General features: G+C 44.4%; 1 protein-coding gene across 3 annotated transcripts in view; it reads left to right on the forward strand.

Moving 5' to 3' along the window:
- CBFA2T2 (CBFA2/RUNX1 partner transcriptional co-repressor 2) overlaps positions 1-12,802 on the forward strand; it is a 91,810-nt gene that overhangs the window by 24,051 nt on the left and 54,957 nt on the right. The gene's annotated exons all lie outside the window — the stretch shown is intronic.

Below are 12,802 nucleotides of genomic sequence, written 5' to 3' on the forward strand. Positions count from 1 at the left end.
TCAGCAGGAGTGGGGCTGAAGCCCCAACAGGCGCACCCTGGCTCTCGAACTTCTGAAGATTGTTGTATGCAGCTCAGAGGATCAGTAAGTTTGGTCACTCCTGACATAGTAAAACCGAATGGTAAAACCCTGGCTGCTTAGTCTATGTAAATAATCAACATATATTGCACTGGTACCAACAGGATGCCAGTCTGTTACGGTAGACAAGGCTCTTAACAGAATTGGCCTTGTGCTGGTTTAAACAATGAACTTGTTGAAACAGGTATGTTTGTTAAATGTACTGAATTTACTCCACACTAAGAGATCCTAATCTCCAGTCAGTGCACCCGAGAGGGTGGCTTCCGTGCAGCACTGTTGCTAACCTGAATGAGCATTATCCACGGTTCCCCCAGACAGCGATAGGCAGTGAGCTTCCCCTGAACCTTCAGAAGCATCCAAGTCTGCTGTCCCTTCCTGGGTCTAGTGACTTTTATATAAGGAATAAAGGGAGCAACCAAACATTTGACTTTCCTGCCAAACCTGGAGACTCGAAGAGGAGGAGTATTCCAGTTGGTTTCCATTGCATTCCGTTTAACATGAATTTACAGTTTCCATTTACCCTGACAAATGACTTTGGCTGCCCTGGTACTTTTGGATTTATTTTCTGTGCAGTGGAAAGTGGGGAGCTTAAAAGGTAAATGCTTTCCATGGTTGCCATGAATAAATCTGAGGCGTCTTTCCAAGATAGGAGCCCAGAAAGCAAAAAATAAAGCCACGGTGCATCATGAAATATGTGAAGAATTTAATAGAAGTCAAAGCAAGTTCAGATTTTCTCCGATTGCCGGGGAATGGACTGTGATAGGCATAAAAATTCCACTGGAAACTGGAAAAATTCTCCAGATTTCTCTGCTTTCCCAGAAACCACAGCTAGCAGCATATATCAATAGTCTGCAGTGTTCAAGCTTTGTTTTCATAGTTCTTTCCATGGAACGTTCCCATGTGAAGAAAGTAGAACCAGATTAATGCACAGAGACGGAGAGCAATTTTCCTAGCCGCTGCATGCAGTATTAGTTCTTTCCATGGTGGTGTCCGTGCACAGTATCAACATCTGGGTTGCAGAATCCTTAGCGATGGCTGCTGTCAGAGCAAACTAGCTAGTTGCCTGTTTTAACTAGGAATCCTGCTCGATGTCTGTCAGTTTATGTGGTTTATTTTTTCTTGTTGGTAGGTCTTGTCTTTACATTTTTTCCTTCTGGTGGCAAAGGCACAGGGAGTGGACGGGTTAGCTTAGCAGAAAATTTATTTCAAGAGATCTGCTCCAGAGAAAAAAAATTTAGTAAAGTAAATGTTTGAAATGAAATATACACAGGTTGAGAGGGAAGGTACTGTACATCTGGGGTCAGGCTTGGGTTATGCGGGTTACAGATATCGTTTGCAAGGATGAAAAAATACATACATATTGCATAACCGGCATAGACTCAGATTGGAGTGCAAGGGTTTTTAAAGTGTCAGTGGATAAGTGGGCTCGGGAACGCCACCATAGTTGAAGGAGTTGCACGGTTTCTCAGTTGCTGAGCTTTTGTAGTGAGGAGTCACCGATTACTTTTCTTTATAGAGGAAAGTATTTCAAAATAAGTTAAGGCTAGAACGCCGTTCCCTTTTGGGCTAGTGAATGGAATGCTGAGACGGGCTGCATTGATGGGCTCTGTGACCATGGCAAGTCACGTAAGACTCGATCCAAAGCCCATGGAAGTCAATGGAAAGATTCCTGTTGACTTCAGCAGGCTTTGGAGGAGGTCCCTAATCAAGGTTCACTCGCCTTTTGTAAAGTGATTGATAGCGACAGATTAAAAGCCATCCATATAAGTGCGTATTTTTCTTTATTATGGTGATGCCCCGTTCTGTCACAGTGAGTATGTCTAAACTGCAAATAAAAACCCATGGCTGGCATGTGCCAGCTGACTCGGGCTCCCAGCGCTTGGGATGCAGGGCTGTTTCATTGCACTGTAGGCTTCCGGGTTTGGGCTGCAGCCTGAGCCCTGGGACCCTTCCACCTCACAGAGTCCTAGAAACCAGGCTCCATCCCAAGCCCGGAGGTCAACACAGCAATGAAACAGCCCCACAGCTTGAGTCCAACGAGCCCGAGTCAGCTGGCATAGGCCAGCCTCGGGTGTCTAGTTGCTGTGTAGACAGACCCTATGAGGCTACTCAGTGCAGTGCATTTCTGTTCACCTTGATGAGAAGTGGGTATATCTCTTCTCTTGTTTTGACACAGGCAAGTAAAGTAACATTTTAAATTCTCAGTCGGTTTGGTACAGAGTGGGCAAATTTTCCTAATTTGTCTGTAACGCTGAATTAATATAACTGCAAACTGCTTTTAACATCCTTGATATGTCTGATTTTTCTCCACTTAAAAACTATTTTCAGGGTTGTGAAAATAAGGGGAAAGATTTGTTTGCCGCTGAGTGACAATTGACTGCTACAACAAAAGTTAGCGCTCTCAAAGGCATTCTTGCAGTTAACAACTTGAAATTAAATTTTGTAAGCCTTGAGTTTTGGGGGTTTTTTCTTTAAAAATACCTGAGAATGTGTTGTTTGGGGAGAGGGGAGTCCTCAACAAACTCACGTGCCTGTTGACAAAGTGGTTTTCTTCTGATGGCTCCTCAGAAGCTTTCTGCCATTGGTGGTATCATGAAGTGCCCTTGCCATCCGAGTAGCTTTCTGTCATTTTAATAACACTGGTATGACACAGCCAATTAAATCCACTCATACAAGAAGGATTTGGAAAACTTCTGTGTGCTGCAATGTGCCTCTTTGCACAGAGTATGGATATGGTCCCAATCACACACCTCAAGGCCTGGGTTTCTTAGGGCTGGTCTACACTAAGGGGAAAAATCGATATAAGATGCGCAACTTCAGCTACGTGAATAACGTAGCTGAAGTCAAAGTATCTTATATCGATAACTTACCCGTCCTCACGGTGCGGGATCGATGTCCGGGGCTCTCCACGTCGACGCCGCCACCGCCGTTCGCGGCGGTGGAGTTCCGGAATCGATAGAAGCGCGTTCGGGGATCGATATATCGCGTCTAGATGAGACGCGATATATCGATCCCTGAAAAATCGATCGCTACCCGCCGATACGGCGGGTAGTGTAGACGTAGCCATAGTCGCATGGTTATACTCTGAAAAGTGGCTCTCTTAAAATGGCACAGTGGGGCTTCATATTTATATCCAAATGACTCGAGCAAATTTGCTCAAGTTACAAGAAAAAAGATGTTTGACCAGATCCATCTGGGCAGTGTGTCCACATTGCACTGCAGTATGTGGGGAAGCTGATGGTAGCACTGATTAGTGGTTTGAGCATTGGCCTGCTAAACCCAGGGTTGTGAGTTCAGTCCTTGAGGGGGCCACTTAGGGATGTGGGGCATAAATCAGTACTTGGTCCTGCTAGTGAAGGCAGGGGCTGGACTCGATGACTTTGCAAGGTCCCTTCCAGTTCTAGGAGATTGGTATAGCTCCAATTATTATTATTATTATTTATTATTATTATTATTTGGCTGTGGGAGGATCACCCCACCACATGGGGGACTTCTACTGGCATAGAGCCTCCTCTGCTACACCCTCACCCTGCTGGCAGCATAAGGGTTGACTAGAGGAAAGGCGATGTGGCTTGGCTGGGACTTCCTTGTGCTGTGTCTGTTCCTGACTGCAGTTTTGGACCCGCCCCCTTGGGGCCGTATGCAGTCAGAGTTAAAGCAGTCTTTGCCTGTTTTTTATGCTTGGGAACTGCCGTATGTACAGCAGAGCTGGGTGGAAATCAAGAGCAAGCTCTATGCCACCTTTTTGTTTTCTCTGTCTCCCTCCCCTCTGCCCCTTAAACTGTGCCCATTAGCAGTAGCTGACAATAGTCTGGCCTGTTTCTTTTAATGATGTATCCTGCAAACTGACTCTGAGTTCTGGAAACTGAGATCGGTTCTTTGGCTTATGCACCATAACTAACAACAAGGGATTTTGCAGATGGAACCTAGCTGACAAAGCAAAAAAAAATAAATTTTAAAAATAAAATTCAGTTCTCTCTCCCAGAGCTGGGCTAGCTAACGGGAGTTAAAGGAAAAACTTTTTTGTTACAAAACAAAGATATGAATCTGAACCACAGAACAGATCCATTGAATAAGGTGCCATTCTTATACAGTCACACTTCTGACTATATAAGGATGGTGAGATGCCCCCAGAGCCTCTGAATTTGTGGGAATACATTTTCACCTCAACAATAATAAAACAATATTGAACAATTTTTTTGTGAAACTGCTGCATTAATATTTTATCACTTTCCCTAATTGTGTTGTTTAGTCCTTGGACTTAACTAGCTGTCCGCAGCTGTTGCAAATTGACTTTTCCCCTGGCGGTGTTTGGGACTGCAGGCCAAAACATGAGGAAAATAGTTCTTGAAAACTTAAGTTTTGGTTTTTTAACTTTTTTAAACTTGTTTGTGTCTGCATAACTAAGATGCACTTTTTCTGTCTTGTTTTGTGAAATATTGACAGCCTCAGTATTTTGCATGTGCTTTGTAAAAGGTGGTAAACACACCCCAAACCCTAACTTTTTCAAATAAAACATCTCTTGAACAGATCAGAACTTCACCTGCTTTAATCTCCCCTGATATAAATTATTTACAGAACAGTTGCATACCTAGGAAACGATTGCAAATGTAAACTCAGGTTCAACTTCTTTGGGGTAGAAAGGCTAAATGTGTCAGCTCTCCAAGTGATACCCTCCCCATGTCATTGGAATGAATCATGTCATTCATATGTACTATATATTAATAAAAAGCTAGATGGAATTGAACTCTCGTGCAAAGAAGAACTATTGTAAAGGGACATTTAGGTCTATTCATTTCATTTGAACTCTTTTTCTTCTCAAGGAAGGTGAAATTTTAACATAATTTTTTTTATAGCTAACTTTCTTATTGGTGCACTGACATCTTGGTTGTCACTTCTTGGGACAGAGAGATCTGAAAATAGGCTTAAACTAGTGCCCCCTCTGCTGGCTGGTTGGCTGATTAGAGCACAAGTAAATAGAGGCGTTGGGGATGTTTGAATAGACCTTTTTTTTAGTTAAATCTAGAAAACAATCCTTTGTGAGCAGACACCCCATTAGCATGCTGTGACAGAGTGCTGCCCGAAAGGAAGGATGGCCCACGCATTGGCACACCTCTGGAGCATTTCTTGAGTCCTGTAAATCCTGATTGGGGCTCTGTGGGCTGAAACGCCAGAGTTGAAGACAAGCGTATGTGAGCCCAGGGTGCTGCTATTACTGAGTTGGTAGGGGGCACACTCAAGTGACTAGAGTTCTTTCCCTCAGTGCCTCTGACCCCACCCTTGCTGCTTAGGAAGGACTAGCTCCCACTCCCACAGAGCACAGTTTTAACCTTTACTTTAAAAGCTCCTCCTCTCTCTCCCTATCCCCTTCTATTCCTCCCTCCCAAGAGAAATGAGGGGTTCTTAACCTGACTTGGGAATGAAAAGAAATAGAGCAATTTGGGGATGAAGAGGGAGATGAGACACTGAAGTGGCCATGTCTGTTGAGAGCCTAGGGCTGTGGGTTTCTGGGGACCAGTAACCAAACAAAGCACTGGGAATTTAATAACTGAGAACCACCCTTACCAGTTTTGGCTCTGTAATTGGCCAGTATCCCTGGCTTCTAATTGGCTGAGGCCATTCAATTTCTGTATAACTTCCAGTAGCCTGGGGCCTGTTCCTGCAAGTATTTATGACCATGCATAGTACTCTCTGCTTGGAGTTGCCTCATTGCACGCTTGGCCCTTAGATATCATTGTGCTAGAATCATGCAATAAAATTCTCAGGGAAGCTGAATAATTATCTGCCATCCATCATCAGACACCTCTGCCATTCTTGTGCCAAAGCTCTTCAGAGAATCAGCATCTTAATCAGGATTTCCACTTTCCCCCTCTTCCCCCCTTAAAGTCAGCATTTGGTAGTCTTGGCAATGTTGGGCTTTACATTGTCATTAGTTGCTGGGAGTTTTGTTGAGCTGTCTAGCTTTCAGACAAATATATGGGAAACTTCAGTGTTGCCCACACAATTTTCAAAAGGGTCATGTTACATGTTTGAACCTGCACAGCTCAAGGAAGTCCCGGTGGTGGTGCTGTCACCTCTTTCCTTCTTCAAGGAGCAGAAGCAGTGTGAAACTCGAGCAGGGGCCCTTGTATGTGTGGCACTGGCTGTGGATGTGAACTGTGCTACCCCTAGGTCCCAGCATCTGGCTTCATGTGTGAAGCACTGGTGCAGTGTGATCACTGTAGTTGCTGCCAGCCGAGCTCTGTTCTTGTCCAAGATGTGTGTTGGTGAGTGGCTACAACAAAGTGAGAATCCTGGCAGAGGTGCTTACGTGTTGCAGCGTTACCATGTCTAAGGCTATGCCTACGCTTAACGGTAGAGCAGCACAGCTGTAGCGGGTCAGTGTAGAAACCTACTGCAGTTATGGGAGGGGGTCCCATAAGAATTCTTCCTTTGAACAAATGCTGTCTACACTGAGGGGGTTAGGTCAGCTTGGGGTGTGGTTTTTTCACACCCTGAGTGATGTAGCTGGGTCAATCTAATTTTCTAGTGTAGACCAGCCCAAAATACTTTACGGAAACACTCCAAGTTGGTTGTGTCCAATGGCTTTCTTCTATGAGCTTCCTCAGTGACTGCTAAAAAAAGATTTATCCCATGAATCCACTATACATATCATTTAAACAATAAGGCATGTTTTTCTTTAACAGTTCCCCTCCTCTGTGATTAGAATGTTACGTATTTAATCACTCTTCCTCTGAGTTTTCCAGCCCTAGTTTGAGATCCTTGCACCGTCAGAATAGTATCTTCTTATTGCTTCTAATTGTTAACACATGCCAGTTTTGCAATTTTGCAAACTGAGACTGAAATTTGAAGGCAGTTTACAAGAAAGATTTACGTGCACTAGAAAACCTTCAGAAAATTAGTTTGTTTACCAAACAGCTTATCCAAATCCAGTTTTTAAAACTGAGTGCTAAAATTAAGACTCTCTTCAGCACTACAGGCTGCCTACTAGAGTGATTTACAACAGGCGTTCTCTACAAACAAGAGCTGCATAAACATAAAGGCATAAAGGATTTTGGAAGGGTCAGTCCAGTTGAACGTCCAATAGTCTCATCCTTTGAAGCCCCTCTTCACGGGGAGCTAGCATGGATCGTTGTAGTGCAGTATCGGTGTTGTTGTCAGCCATAAACAAATTATGGGTATTTAACAAGTTAATGTCAAAGTGGCTGAGAGTCACTGGTAGGTGTGTGCTTAGTGACATCAGCTGGCAAGGAGCCCTGGTAACAGAGAGAACGGGAGGGGAGAGAGAGAGAGAGAAAGGAGGGTGTGTGTGTCTATATCTGGATATTCTGGCGAGGTAAAGAGCTGGTTTGTTTGGCTGGACCTTCCCATCTGGGATCCATCTGTGTTTCCCTGGGATCGGACAGGCGGCTCTAGTCAGTGAGAAATCGCAGATGTGAGAGAGCTGACACATGTCCAGCTAATGAAAGAAGGAAGGCTGGTCTGAGGCTGTGCTCGAAGATTAAGAGCAAAAAAAGAAGAGCATTTTCTATATATGTCGAAGAAATTAGGTGAATTCTACAGCAGCTGGATTGTTGTAACCTGCGTATTTCGGGTAAGCAATATGTTTAAATTAGATTATTTTTTTAAAATGTTAAGAGGTTTATTTGTGTGTTTTTTGTTTGTTTTTTTTGTGATGCTGTTTTGCTGTGTGCTAATTTTTTAAGAGTAGAAATATTTTTCTGTTCTGTGGATCAGTTGAACCTTGAGCTCAGATAGTGGGAGAGGGTGTATATCTGTGCATGTGAACCCTCACATATGCAGTGCTTTGCAGTGTCGCCCTCCCCTCTCTAATCATCTCATTTAGACTGCAGTGGTTCTGCTGGTAAAAACTTCAATAGATGAGCTGACTTGGTGCATGGATTATGCAGCTAAAAAATAGTAAACTATTTCTCTAAGGAGAGCTGCGTTAGAGCTTTCTGTTCTTTACGTTGCTATGGAAGGGTTTGGTTTTCCTGGGGCGAAGGCTGGCATTCAGCATTTCCTAGTCTAATGGGAAATGGAAAAGTGAGAGGATTTTTTAATGTAACGTGTTTTTGATTGTGGCAAGCTTTATTCTCAGTTTTGCAAAACAATATTTTATAAACTGAGATTTATAATATAGGAGTAAATGTATAGGGTTAAGTCTCCTCCATCAGCTCCCAAATGTTCATAATTTTAATGCCCCTCCAACACATTTTTTCTCTGCACTGTGTGTGAGAATGCTACCTTTTTGTCTTTATACTCTCAAAGCTGCTATTGATGCTATCAATATTTAAATATCTCAGTTCAGTTTTGTGATGCAGTAACATCTCTTTGCTGTTAAAATTTATATCGCAAGGCTACTGTACGTTGGATTCCATTTTATTCTACTGGAATTCCCAATCTAACATATATATCTTAAACCTGCTTTTTGTTTTCCTCTTTTTCCAAAGGTTCAGCAGTTTTAAAATGTTCCGCTGATCCCTCAGGGCATACTACTGTAAAAATTATAGAATTGAACACCTGGTGAGCTATTGGCACTGGGGCTGAATGTTTGTGTATGGCACTAAAAATTATTGGCTCTCTTTTTTGCATCACTAAACTCCAGAGCTGCTGCATTTATAATCCATTGTGTTCCCCTTATGCTCATCCATAAAATGCTGCCCAGTTGCACCAAATATACCAGAATCCACCCTAAAGTTCTGAAGGCTAAAAGTGAGGATGGGAAACCTTGCTACAGAATCAGAGATGGAAAATATTTGTTGGGTTATCTACTACATCTCCCTGCCAGTGCAGGACTATTCCCTATTGTACACTTACCAGTGCTTTGTGCAGGCTAGTTTTAAACCTGTCAAGTGTCAGGGCTTCCCTTGGGAGACTGTTCCACAGCCTGATAGAGCTCACTGGCAGCAAGTTTATCCCACTGTTCAGGCTAAATGTCCCTATTCTTAGTCTCGTTTCATTATTCTTACCTATGCGCTCTTATCTTAAACAATTCTCTTTCTCTTGAAGTTTGCAAACATTCACTGGGTGTAGGCTGTTTCCGTACGCTTTGCAAGCCAGCACCTTGGCTAATGAAAGTGACTCTGCACATGGACACCTAAACCTTGCTGTTTGTCTCTTGATTTCCAACGCCTAAGAAGTAGCTGTGAGAGCATACTGGGCAATGCTGTGCAAATTAACGTCCCAGAACATGCCGGAATGAAGGAAGAATGTCACAAACCATACAAGCGTGTGCAAATTCCTAACAGTGAATTTTTCTGTTATGTTTTATTTGCATCAGTGCGTGAGCTATTTCTGGTGCAGTTGGGTAGCATCAGCTATGATGGTATTGAAGACCTGCAGAATTTGCCAGTGTTAATGCTGTTACTCATTGAAATTACTTTGCTCCATTTAAGACTTGATCCTGCAGTCACTATGCAAGCAAACTCCCAGTTAAGTGATCAGGAGTTTTGCCCACATTTGGACTGCACAATTGGGCTATTAGTCTTTATTTTAAACACCAAGCCTGCCAAATTCATGTTAGAGTTCTGCAGAAGACTGAGTCCTGAGGAAGAGGAGAAGAGATTAGAACGTAGGGGGGCAAACTACAGCCCTTGGGCCACATCCAGCCTGCAGGACCCTTCCTTCTGGCCCCCGAGCTCCTGCCAGGGAGCGGGGTCAGGACAGGCTTGCGGAGGAGCCGGCCCAACTCCCCGGCAGTGTGGTGAGCGGGGCGGAGGCTAGCCCTTGGCCCCTCCCCTTCTGCTCCCTTCCCTCCCTGCCTCTCTCGCAGTCACAGGTCCCCCAGCACCTGGGCAGTGTGGCTGCAGCTCTGGCCAGGCAGTATGGCTATAGCACTGCCAGACCTGGTGCTCCAGGGTGACACAGTCAGGGGGCAGGGAGCAGGGGGAGTTCCGGGAGGGTTCCGGGGCGTGTTCAAGGGGCCTGGGCCCTGCTGCCAGGGACAGGGGCAGAGCAAGCCAGGGTCCCCCTCCACTCCCAGCATGTGTGGCCCCTGTCCCCAGCAGCCAAGCCTAGACAGGGAGCGAGCCCTGCCTGACTGCCAGGGAGAGCAGCCAAACGAGCAGGAGAAACACACACAGGGAAAGGACTGAGCCCCCGTTTCCCCCACCCCACAGGTAACGTGGGACAGGGAGAGCAGGGAGGGTTGGATAGGGGGCAGGAGGGCCCCAGAGGGCAGTCAGGGTTGGGGAGCAGGGGGGATTGGATAGGGGATGGGCATCCCAGGGGGATGGTCAGGGGACAGAGAGCAGGGGTGTTTGTATAGGATGCGGGAGTCCCGGGAAGCAGACAGGGGTGGGGAACATGGGGGGTTGTATGGAGGTGGGGGTTCTGGAGGGTTGGATAGGGGGTGGGGACCAGGCCATGCCTCGCTGTTTGGGGAGGTGTAGCCTTCCCTACCTGGCCCTCCATACAGTTTCTGTACCCGACGTGGCCCTAGGGCCAAAAAGTTTGCCCACGCCTGGATTAGAACAACACTGCAGGATGTTCAAGGAACATTGGGGGAAAAGTGCTTGGAACAGAGAGGTAACATCTAGCTAGGTTTTTTTGTTTAACGCCTGTGTGTTGTCCAGAATTGCATGGATAATCATTATAGATATATAGGAATGGGAGAGTGCATGGATAAAATAGGATCTGATCAAACTGTTGAGTGGTTCAAAAGAAGTGAAAGCTCGTGACTTTTTATTAGTCCACTTAGGACCTCATTCTGCCGCCCTCAAGAAGAAGCATCATCTCACTATTTCTACAACTGCTAAGGATGCATTCTGCCACCTTAACTCACAATTAGTTATTTTGGAAGCAGTGGTGATGTAGCAGCGTCAGTCCCAGGATATTAGAGGGAAAAGGCGGGTGAGATATAATATCTTTTATTGGACCAACTTCTGTTGGTGAGAGAGATAAGCTTTTGAGCTTACACACAGTACTGTTGGAATCAGTAGTAGCTCTGGTTTTTCTGAGCACCTCTATACTGAAAGACATCAGGAAATTGGAGGTGAAATCAGAAAATGATGCAAAATTAAGGATCTTGAAGGGCTGCTTTGCGGGAGAAGGTTAAGAGAACTAAGCATATGTACCATGATTGGTTGATGACTAAGGGAAATATAACCAAAACCAAGTATTAGAAGGCTGTAACCACAGAAAGGGGAAGGAATTGCTCAGAGTGGGCCAGTGGCATATTGCTAAGAGTAAGAGATTAATCAGAGCACAGAGAAGCTTAAATTGACTACTTGGGTAAATTCCTAATCTGAGGAGTATTCCTAGACTGGAATAGTCTTTCTAGGGGAATGATGGAAGCACTATCACGTGGGTCATTTAAAACCGGAAAAGACAAATTCAAGTGCAGTTTTACTATGAGTAGTGATTATGGAAAAGTGTTACCTTCTTGCTTCACATACCTGCTTGGTGTATTTGAATTGTATCCGCTAATAGCACTGAGGGCCTGATCCAGTGCCCACTGAAGTCAGTGGAAAAACTCCCATCTATTTCAATGGGTTTTAGATTAGGTCTAATATTACAGTGTCACTTCTCAGAGGCCTACAGCACCAACATCACCGAGGTTCTGTCTACACTGCACTTAAATACCTGTGCCAGCTGTCGTGGTTTGCAGGGTTCAGGCTGAGGGGGCTGTTTAATTGTGGTGTCGATGCTCAGGCTGGAGCCCGGGCTCTAAGATCCTGTGAGGTGGGAGAGTCCCAGAACACAGGCTGCAACTTGAGGCCACATGTCTATACTGCAATTAAATAGCTCCTTACCTCGAGCCCCGCAAGCCCGAGTCATCTGGCACTGGCCAGCTGCAGGTGTCTAATTGCCGTGTAGACATACCCTGAGAGAGATCTGGATTTGATTTCTTCTAGGGCTTCATCAACATAATTGTTTACCAAGTCCCAATTGGTTTACCTTTGCATACCCACTTGAAGGCAAAGGGGTTGCTCACGTGTCATTGAGGGCATAATTTGGCCTGCAGAACTTTTTAGTCATGGTGCTAATGCACAAGAAGGAAAGAACAGTGCCTGACTTCTGGATTCCAGGTTGAGTTTGCAAGGCTGGCAGTTCCAGATCCAGTATTTTGTATAACTAATTGGACTGTAAACATGGAAACTCCCAATGCCATGTTTAGTTACTCTTAGTAGAAAATACCATGGTTTACAACCCTGATTTGGTATGGGGAGAACTAAATGGCCTATTGGCTTTCCCATTTCTAGTTTTTATGATTTGGAGAAAAAAATCTCAAATTTGATTGGTACCCAGACACAGTTTCCATTATATTACCAGATCGCTGAGTACAATGCAACAGAATATGAAGAGATTTCTGTGAAATGTGTGGAGGGAGATATTTGTTAAAAGGCTTACAGGCAGCATTAGATAACGTGTTTTTAAATTTGAACTGAAGAGAAAGAGAGTCACTTAGTGTCACCTACTCTTTTTTTACATGCTAGAAGAACTGACTTTTCTGTAGTCTCTCTGAGTTAGATGGTAAACCTTCCTTGACCAAACCTAGTGGCTAGCTAATATTTACATACTCCATTGTTTTTCAGAGATTAGGTATAAAATTGTGTTCGAACAAAAATTTGACAATAGTCATTGGGAAAGCCATGTTGTACCCTTCACAAAGGCTAATTAAACTTTACTTCTGAGATGTTGTTTTACTTCATTTGTACAAAGATTTGGAGACGGCTCCTGAAGCGAATCAGAAAATACCCGTATTTCTGCTTACATTTGA

The sequence above is a fragment of the Mauremys reevesii genome, linkage group 13 (assembly GCF_016161935.1).
Source record: "Mauremys reevesii isolate NIE-2019 linkage group 13, ASM1616193v1, whole genome shotgun sequence".
Classification (NCBI taxonomy): domain Eukaryota; kingdom Metazoa; phylum Chordata; order Testudines; family Geoemydidae; genus Mauremys; species Mauremys reevesii.